This window comes from Loxodonta africana, chromosome 2 (assembly GCF_030014295.1).
Source record: "Loxodonta africana isolate mLoxAfr1 chromosome 2, mLoxAfr1.hap2, whole genome shotgun sequence".
Classification (NCBI taxonomy): domain Eukaryota; kingdom Metazoa; phylum Chordata; class Mammalia; order Proboscidea; family Elephantidae; genus Loxodonta; species Loxodonta africana.
In genome coordinates this window covers 158,321,210-158,332,489 of record NC_087343.1, presented here as the reverse complement: position 1 = coordinate 158,332,489, position 11,280 = coordinate 158,321,210, and positions in this window count along the sequence as shown.

Here is an 11,280-nt window from a genome sequence, read left to right as displayed (position 1 = left end):
CACAATTGACATTCTTCCAAAATAAATGTGGCATTGAGAGCTCACCCCTAATTATATCATTCCTCTGCTAAAAATTGTTCTGTTGATTCCTACTGCTCATTGGATGGAACAGAAATTTCTTTGCAAGATGTTCAGGTCGTCCATGGTTCATGCCCTGTCCTGTTTTTCAACCTAAGGGCCTTCTTTTGCATGCTAATATTAACAAATTCTCTTATTCGTCTTCAAAGACACTGGGATTCCTTATGCCTCTAAGAAATTGATTTAAAAAAAAAAAAAGTTAACACTGAGTTGATTCCAACTCGTTGTGACCCCATTTGTGTCAGATAAAACTGTGCTCCATATGGTTTTCAGTGGAAGGATTTTTGGAAGTAGATCACCAAGGCTTTCTTTCAAGATGCCTTTGGGTGAACTCAAACCTCCAATCTTTTGGTTAGTAGCCGAATGCATTAACTGTTTGCTCCACCCAGGGGCTGCAAGAAATTGACAGTTTTTTTTTTTTTTACCTTTACATCTTAACTCAAGCCCTCCTGTATCTTTGAAGGTTTCTTTTGCTTGTGAAAATTTAGAAATATCTTCCTCATATCCATATAAATCCATATAGTTAAAGCAACTGCCATATCATATTTTAATGTTTCTCTTCACATGTCTGCCTTTCATTAAGCTTCAGGCTCCTTTAGGACAAAGTCTTTCCTTCCTGTGTCTTCAAACCTAGAAGAGTGCCTGAAACATTGTAGGTATTGATTAAAATTTTGATAAATGAATGAAGAGAAAATTTATTGAGTGATACAAGCCTTAATTTCAAAAAAAAAATGCTATAATAGCATCACTATTGAAATCACTGGATATGTGATATGGGAACATTGTCTGGTATAGTGCCAGAAGATGAGCCCCTCAGAATGGAAGGCACTTTGAATACAAGTAGGGAAGAACTGCCTCCTTAAACTAGAGTTGACCTTAATGACATGGATAGAATAAAGCTTTTGGGACCTTTGGAACATGGAATTTACAAAGTATGAGTCTAGGAAAATTGGAAGTCATCAGAAATGAAATGGACCACATAATATCAATATCCTAGGTATTAGTGAACTAAAATGGACTGGTATTGCAATTTTGAATAGGACAATTGTATGGTCTACTATGCCGGGAATGACAGATTGAAGAGGAATGGCGTGGCATTCATCATCAAAAAGAATATTTTCAAGACCTATCCTGAAGTACGATGCTGTCAGTGATAGGATTATATCCATCCACCTTCAAGAAAGTCCAGTTAATACAACTACTATTCAAATTTACCCACCAACCACTAATGCCAAAGATGAAGAAATTGAAGATTTTTACCAAATTCTGCAGTCTGAAATTGATCAAAAAAGCAACCAAGATGCACAGATAATTACGTGATTGGAATGTCAAAGTTGGTAACAGATAAGAAGGATCAGTAGTTGGAAAATAGGATCTTGGTGAAGAATATTAGTGATAGAAATGACGCTGGAGATCACGTGATAGAATTTTGCAACACCAATAACTTCTTCATTGGAAATAAAGTTTCTATATTTGCAGGAGTTTCTCAGGCCCATTGAGAAAGGTTTAGGCAATGAGAAAGCAGCTTCAAATTGCAAACTATAGTGCTCAAGATTTCATTGAGTAGTTATTTTATGAGTTAAGACTCAAAATGTCAGTACCTTTACTGTACATTCATTATAAAATAAAAAGTAAGCCAATATGAGTGGTGAATAGTACATAAATCATAGTGTTTATTTAAATTATGAAGTATAATTTACTTCATTAATATTTTCCCTGTCTTCATGGTTAAACTACTTATGGCCTTATAACTTAGAAGAATATTTAGTAAAATGTGAGCATTTCAAACTTATAGAAATTTTAATAACCGATTAATGTGGGAAAAAAAAAAACAATCAACACCCATGGAAAGAGGAGTCAAGAAATCAAATGGTGTATTGCGTTGAGCAAATCTGCCACCAAAGACCTCTTTAAAATGTTAAAAAGCAAAGATGTCACTTTGAGAACTAAGGTGCCCTGCCCCAAGCCATGGTATTTTCAATCATCTCATAGGCATGTGAAAGCTGGACAATGAATAAAGGACATGAAAGAAAAATTGATGCCTTTGAATTGTTGTGTTGGCAAAGAGTACTGAATATACCACAGACTTCCAGAAGGAGGAACAAATCTGTCTTGGAAGAGGTACAGCCAGAATGTTCCTTAGAAGCAAGGATAGCGAGATTTTATCTCCCGTATTTTGAACATGTTATCGGGAGGGACCAGCCCCTGGAGAAGGACATCATGCTTGGTAAAGCAGAAGGTCAGTGAAAAGGAGGAAGACCCTCAACAAGATGGATTGACACAGTGGCTGCAACAATGGGCTCATTGGCGTAGGACTGGGCATTATTTTATTCTATTGTACGTACAGTCATTGTGAGTCAGAATAGGCTCAAGGGCACCGAAAAGCTAAAGGAAAACACTACTGTGGGCTCCTCCTCCTCCAGTAGTTGCAGGAAAAAACACAAACAATCTTCACCTCTCCTTTCAGATTTTTCAAGTTCTGGTTCTTTCTCCACTCCTAATAAACATTTTCCGCAGAGAACTCCCATGTAGTGCCTGCAATGTGCTCAGTGTCTGGCCCAACTCCTTTTCACTGAGACACATGGGCACCCGTGAATGTGGAGCACCCAGGGCTGAGCCATCCATCAAAATCTCTTTTCAGTGACTGTCTCTGTCTCCTAGGTCTGCTCAGTCTTCTGGTGAATTAACCTACACCCACAGCTAATCCTCATCCTGCCAAGTTCTTCAAGGAATTCTGAGCTTCAGGAGTTTAGCTCTCTAATCTCTACACACCGTAACGCTTATGTGCAGTGTGTGGATTTTAACTACGTATTGTATCTGACCGCTTCTTTTGTTGCTTTCCTATTCTCAACTACCACAAGGATGCTCTGGCCTGTGACTTTAGGTCCTGGAGGCGTTTCCTTGTTTGCTAAATATTCGTGCTGTATAATGTGTCTACAGAGTGTTTTCTTTATAGAAAAAAAGTAAGAGTTTCGTGATAGATGCAAAGGTAAGTTTCCACAAGAATTTTTAAAATCCCCCAAAGAAGAATTCACAACTTTTAGTTTGGATATTGAAAACAACTAACATATTTGTACTGTACCCACAGCATATGCTTTGCCAGAGTATTTATAGCAATTTCTGAAAGTTTCTTATTTTTGGTTTTTTTATTGTTTGCCACTTTCTCTTTCATTCTTCCCTCATTTATGAATTGTCTAACCTCTCCTTCTTTATATTTGATATAGACTGAAATATGTGCATACTTTGTGTATAAGGCCGCATTTAAGAGTTCCTATTCTGGGGTCAGAGAGACCCAGATTGAATTCCAGTTACTCCACTTACATTGTGACCTTGTGCAAATGGCTTATTCTTGCCTCACTTTCCTCATTTATGCAATAAAAAAAGGTATAAGAATAGTACATTACTTGTGAGATTACGAGGATTAAATTAGAAAAGGCATATACAAAGATTTTGTACAATGCTCATCGTGGAGTATATGTTCAGTAAATTAAAAAAAAGAAAAACCAGTTAACCTAATGGAGTTGATGTGATAGGACTCTAAGAATCAGGGACATAAAGAACTTTGGAGTTATTTTTGTTAATTATGATTTTCATCATTATCAACATCATCATCATCATCATGTACTTGCACACTCTAAAAATATTATAATTTATTATGGTTCTAAAAGTTAGGTATTAGCTTCTTTTACTAATTGAGACAATTGAGACTTAGAGAATTTTAATAGCTTCCCAGGATCACTCACTTATTAGGCAGTAGAGAGAGGATTTGAATTAGGCTGTGTTAAAAGTTTGAGTTCCTAGTCATTTTACCTATTTTGGTTTTGAAATTTTGGGACAAATATGTCAAACTGGTGACTCACAGATGCATTTTGGGTAATCTGGTAAGGATGATTTAAAAATGATCTCACATCAAAAACTTATGAAAAACCAGAATATCAATCATCTTTGGGCTACATTTCTGCTTGGAGACAATTGTCTAAAACTTAGAATAACCACCTCTTTCAACAAGACATGTGTCTTGGTCATCTAGTGCTGCCATAGCAGAATACCACAAGCGGATGGCTTTAACAAAGAGAAATGTATTTCTTCACAGTAAAGTAGGCTAAAAGTCCAAATTTAGGGCATCAGCTCCAGGGGAAGTCTTTCTCTCTCTGTCAGCACTGGAGGAAGATTTTTTGTCATCAATCTTCGAGGAGCTTCTCAGGTGCAGGGACACCAGGTCTAAAGGACGCGCTCTGCTCCTGGTGCTGCTTTCTTGGTGGTATGAGGTCCCCAACTCTCTGATTGCTTCCCTTTCCTTTTTATCTCTTGAGAGATAAAAGGTGGTGCAGGCCACACCCCAGGGAAACTCCTTTTATATTGGATCAGGGATGTGACCTGGGTAAGGGTGGTGTTACAATCCCACCCTAATCCTTTGTAACATAAAATTGCAGTCACAAAATGGAGGACAACCATGGAAATCATGGCCCAGACAAATTGATACACCCATTTTTGGGGGGGAGGGGGGACATAATTCAATCCATGACAACATGCTTCTCAAGTTCTTATCACTTCTTATTGCCAAACACGTGACCTGCTTCGCTCATTTCCATCATCTTCCAGCCTCCATAGTCATTTGAATTTTCCAGCGTGCTTGAGAATATGTTAGGTATACAATGCATATTAGTTTTTTTTATTTCATTAGAACAACAATTTTAACCTTACGTATGTTGAAGGAATTTTAAACCAGGGATGTTTCAGGAACCATCTCCCATTCGATAATAGGAGACATTCATTAGTTTTGTTTCAGTTATTGACTGAATGGTTACATATTCTTCTATACAATCTCTGATATGTTTCAATTCTAGTTTACACAGAAATACTTAAAATGAATTGTCTCATGGGCACTGTTGTCTCTCTGTCCCAGTCCCAACACAACATTGTCCCCAATACAAGTATTGTATTTTACTTATATATTACCTGTGTCCCTCAATAAGCTCCACAAGGTCTGACATTTATGTCTATTTTGTTCATTGTTGTACCCTGAACCCATAAATAGGGCCTGGAACAGAGCAGGACTTCAGTAAATACTTGTCGAATGAATGAATGAAATAATACATGTTCAGCTGTTACAGCAGTGCTTGACAACTACTCACATGTATTCTTGGTTTGCATAGAATGGAAAAGAGAATAAGACAAATTTCCCTCGTCACCCCATATCTTCAAAGATCCATAGATCCATAATATCTTACAAGTGTATTGCTTGGGTGGGTCCAACTTTCCTGGGCGGTGGAAACCTCAGGGAGTTCAATCTAAAGATAGAATGCCTGGGTAGCTTCATCCCAAGAAAGCTTATACAAGACACAGTGAGAGCGTGTGTTCCCATTTTCTCAGTCCAGTGTTCCTTCCCAGTAATAATGCCACGGAGTAAAGGGGAGGACAATGTGGATTATTCATACAGGATGTTATACCTATATGTGCTTGACCATTATGGATCAAGAGAAGGAACAGAGCAACAGAACCTGGAAGTTTTCTTGAGCATAGAAATATAAGTTAACCATTTTGAACATAAATTATCATCTCCTTTATGAATTCATTTATTTTCTGAGGCCGAATTTCCTCTCAAACTCTTCCCTAGACCTTACCAAGCATATGGGTCCATCTGAAATAATATTTATTTTGTTTATATTGATTTTTCTCATTATAATGACATCATTGCAGAGGCAGCTTTGACAAAACTTTTAAACCTTTAACTCTCCTTGGTTAGATTATTTCTGTCGTTTGCTTCCCTTACTTTTATGTCAAAAGAAAGCAGGCCACTCCATGGTGCTGTCTGTTTTCTTTCTTCGTCCCCTCTTTCTCTTTCCTGACAACATCGGGTTTACCTCCTTATTTTCTCCCAAATGTGTTAATTCAAGTCCTTTTTATTTCTAGCTCTCCTTGATCTTATTTACTCACACTTTACATTCAACTCCCCTTCTGAATTTCCCCTCTAATTGATATTGCCTAATTCGTATGCCTTGAAAAAACTAAAAATTCTGTCAAGTCAATTCCAACTCATAGCAACCCTATAGGACAGAGTAGAATGGCCCCACAGGGTTTCCAGGTGGATTCGAACTGCCAACCTTTCTGTTAGCAGCCGATCTCTTAACCACTGCACCACCAGGGCTCCAACTGATATGCCTAGATAGCATTAATAATATTTTGCTTTCCTCCTTATCTAGTCCCTGACTGTATCCACAAAAGAGATAGGTAGGTAGGTAGATAGACAGATGGGTGCATGGATGGATGGATAGATAGATGGATAGATGTATGGATTAATAGAGACATTATTAAGCAAAACTTTTGACTCAGGGAAAGAAGATGGGAAGATGCTGATGTGTCCAATATTTTATTAATCTCTTAGATAATCAGTAATTATCTGGTCTGGTCTATCTTCAAATTATATTCGGAATGCAACAATTTTTACCACCAACATCACCACTATCATGGTTCAGGCCATGATCATTTCTCATCTGGATTATTGCAGTATCCTTCTTACCATTATCCTTGCTTCTACTCTTGTACCCTTTGTGTCTATTCTAAACAAAGCAGCCCGAGTGATCCTGTTTAAGCATACATTGATTATTTCAATCTTCCATTGGAAATGCAAATGAAATCTTATCTTACTCAAAATAAAAATTAAATGCCTTCTTACGAACTACAAAGGCCAATGTAGTCTCCTCTCTTCTCCCCTGGCCTCTACTTCATAACCTTTACTTCATCCCCCATTCTCTTCTCCTCATTCAACCACTTTCCAGGTTGTTGCCTTGCTGCCCCACACACAGCCTGCAACCAGTTCCAAGCCCTTCCTACTTTCATTCCCTCTACCTTGTACCATCTTCTCTAAGTTATCCATATGGCCGACCTCTCATTTCTTTCATATCTTTACTCAAAAAACACCTTCTCTATGAGGCTTTCCCTGGCTATCCTTCTAAAGTTCCAACTTCCCAACCTCCAACATTTCATATTCTTCTTCCCTTCTTGATTTTTCTCTTGAAGACATCACTATTCAACAAATGTTATATTTTGCTTATTTATTATCTGTGTCCCTCAATAAACTCCACAAGTTTGTGTCTGTTTTGTTCATTGTTGTATTCTCTGTCCCTAAATAAGTCTTGGTACAGAGCAGGCTGTCAGTGAATACTTGTCAAATGAATGAATAAATGAGATAATATATGTCCAGTTGTTAGAGTAGTGCTTGATAACTATTCACATGTATTCTTGGCTTAGATAAAATAGAAAAGAGGGTAATAACAACTTTCCCTCTTCACCCCTATATTCAAAGATTCATGGGTCCACAATATCTTAAAAGTGTGTTGCCCAAACTAGGATATAGCTAAAATCTAATCTGCAAAACTTTCTCAAGTCTGTTTTGAAAAGGGATGTCAGTCATAGTATCACAGGAGATCTTTTGTCCAAAGCCAAGTGTTTAATGGCCCATTTTTTCCTTCCACTGTGAAATGAAAACTGAAATAAATCAAAGTAGCAGCCCAGTAGTCTAGAACAGCCCTAGACTAAAAGTGTAAATGAATGTGCTCAGTGATAAAAAGAAAAAGAATTCAGGTAGAGAAATATATTGCAATTCCTGGTTCCTAGGGATATTGTGTAAGCAAAACCAAAGCAAGTTTTATACAAATCTTACTTCAGGATCCTCCTTTATTTATTGCTCACAACCGCCAAAAAGTTAAATGAGCATTTACCAAACTTCGTAAAAACCCTGAAGGATAAACTGTATATTTATTTATTTTCATTCAATAACTTGTCAATAAATCAAGGCATCAGCAATGCACAAGTAAAGTTTAGACACAAAGCACTTTAGCCCAGAGTGTTTTTTGGCTTTTCCTGGACTTTGTTGCCTGGGACCAGAGACCAATGACCAACAAGGCCTGGTCTTTGATAGATACAGTGGGATTTGTAGTACTGTGGTGGCTTGCTTGTTGTTATAATGCTAGAAGCTATGCCACCAGTGTTTCAAATACCAGCAGTGTTGCTTACATAGACAGGTTTCAGTGGAGCTTCCAGACTAAGACCAACAGGGAAGAAAGATCTAGCAATCTACTTCTGAAAACTAGCCAGTGAAAGCATTATGGATAACAACAGAACATTGTTCAATACAGTGTTGAAATATGGGCCCCTCAGTTGACTGCAACAATTGACTCAAACATAGCAACAATTGTAAGGATGGCTTAGGACTTGGTAACATTTTGTTCTGTTCTACATAGGGTCGTTATAAGTTGGACCCAACTCCACAGCACCTAACAACAGCAACAATGGAGTTTTAAATGAATTAACAAAACTGTCTTGTGCTACTCTTTTTTTTTTTAGTTTTGCACTACTCTTGAAATGCCATTTGATTTTCCTACTTGCATCAGAGCAGATTTGTGCAAATTAACAGTTTTTGTACATGTGAATACTGAAATAATCTTTTCCATATCAGTGTGTACTTACCATCCAATCACCAAACTTTCAGTTTCTTCTTTATGAAAGCCAGTCACTGCATTTATCCAGCCAGCATCTAATAACAGATTGTGATGAAGTCAAATTGAGTTGTAAATTCCCTAGTTTGTTAACTCTAGTGGTCATTTGCTGTGCTTTGCTTCCTCAACTTTGAATACCCCTTCTTCTACTAATGTTCTCTAATATCCTTTTGGGAAATTACATTTCCTGTTTCAGTGTAGTCTTGATAGTTTCGTTAATCAAGATGTCATGCTAGGCCTCTTGGACTTTGCCTTCTGAAACTCAGCATCATATATATAATAATAATGCTTAATACTTTTGAATATATATTTTGGGTTTGGCATTGGTATTAGCCCTTTGTGGCCCACAATAACCCATGGAAGTAGATACTGTTATTATCCCTACTTTACAATTGAAGCAGTTTCCCAAGACCAGGGAGCCAGTAACTAATTGGTAAAGGTAGAACTCAAACCTAGATCTGTCTATGGTGAGATCACACACCCTTAAGCACTAGTATATATCTCTTCTGAGCATATAGTGACTCAAGAATAAAAACATTGGCTTAACAAGTGGCCATCTAAGATGCATCAATTGGTCTCAACCCACCTGGAGTAGAGGAGAATGAAGAACACCAAGGACATAAGGCAAAGATGAGCCCAGGAGACAGAAAGGGCCACATAAACCAGAGACATCATCAGTCTGAGACCAGAAGAACTAGATGGTGCCTGGCTACCACCAATGACTGCCCCGACAGGGAACATAAAAGAGAATCCCTGATGGAGCAGAACAGTGGGATACAGACCTCAAATTCTTGTAAAAAGACCAGACTTAATGGTCTGACTGAGATTAGAAGGACCCCGGAGGTCCTGGTCCCTGGATTCTTTGTTAGCCCAAGACTGGAACCATTACCAAAGCCAACTCTTCAGACAGGGATTGGACTGCACTATAAGATAGAAAATGATACTGGTGAGGAGTGAATTTCTTGGCTCAAGTAGACACGTGAGACTACGTGGGTGATGCCTGTCGGGAGGCGAGATAAGAAGGTGGGGCGGGGGGGACAGGAGCTGGTTGAATGGACTTGGGGAATACAATGTGGAGAAGAGGAGTGTGCTGTCTCAGTTGGGAGAGCAGGTAGTAGTACATAGCACGGTGTGTATGTTTTTGTATGAGAGATTGATTTGATTTGTAAACTTTTACTTAAAGCACACACACACACACACACACACACACACACACAAATTGGCTAGAGATCATTAATCCTAGTAGTAGCTCCAAGATGAAATAGTTCACCACTTCCTGCTCCCTGGTCTATCCGTGTTTTAATTTTTCTTCATTTCTATGAGCTGCACAGTTCTTCTAAGAACTTGTCCTTTTGATTAAGATATCAAAAGTTTCTGTTTCTTGACACCAGTGAATCTGAATGCTTTTTTTTTTTTAAATAGCATCCCTCTGCATTCAACTCTTCCAAGAGGACATGGCTATTAAGACTCAAATACATGTTGTTTTTAAATCTATTTTAAAATGCTACTTCAGGCTACACTACTCTCTTGTCATGGGCTCTAGATATGATAGGGTGAGCTGTTGAAAACCACTGGTGTGTGAATGAACTCCTGCTATTCAGGGCAGGGTCAGAGCTCTGCTAAGTAATGAAAAAGGAGTCATTACTTTAGTTCCCTCCATGAATCCTGTTCTGCATCAAAGGGATTGTCTGACTTTCTTAACTTCAAAACCAAAGTTTGTTCCAGCTTTGGCCTCTTTACAAAGTCCCAGCAGAAGCCCCCACTACATCAGTTTATGGGCTGCTGTCAGCATATTCTGACATCCTAACTGTAATATTACAGTTCCAGAGTGGCCAACCTGGTTAAAGAAGGCAAATCTGTCAATGGCCTCCATGAAGAGCTGCTGTTTTGTTTCTCTCAATTTGTATGCCTACATAAATGTATCTGTCAGGACTGGTTATAGAACTGACACTGGATAGCTAGTGCTTGTTATTATTTTTTAAATTGGTCTTGTTTCTTCCTTTTAAGAACAACCCCTCCTCCATTACATGTGCTATTGATAACCCCGTAAATCAAGGGTCTCTAATTTACAGTCACAGGGGTGTTCATCTAATCCAGACTGGCCAATCAGAGTACTCAATCCAGAACCAACCAAAACCCAGTGCCATCAAGTCGATTCCGACTCATAGCGATCCTACAGGACAGAGTAGAACCGACCCATAGAGTTTCCAAGGAGCGCCTGGTGGATTTGAACTGCCAACCCTTTGGTTAGCATCTGTAGCACTTAGCTACTACGCCACCAGGTTTTCCCAATCCAGAACAGTTAACAAAAAATAAGTGCTCCAAGCACTTAGATTCATTTTTAAACAATTGGTCTAGTCACTAAGAAGGAGAGGGTTGTTGGGGTTGTAAGACCCAAAAATGAAACTCTGGAGTAGCTTATAAAATCAATGCAATCATGAGGGGAGATCTGCCTTAGAATAACCTAGGGGAAAGTAGAGAAGAGTGGAGGGGCAAGTGTAATGACATCATCTGAATCTCCCTATCTTGCATTACCTGAAGCCAGCACCATCTCCTTGATTTGCTTGTTATGATGTTCGTTAAATTTCTCCCAACTCTCTTGTTTTCTTTTGCATAAATAAGTTTGAATTGGACTTTTGTCACAGGCAAAGTGAAAAAAGTACTGACTAATCTTTGTGTGATTCTAAACTACAATGTTGATTTA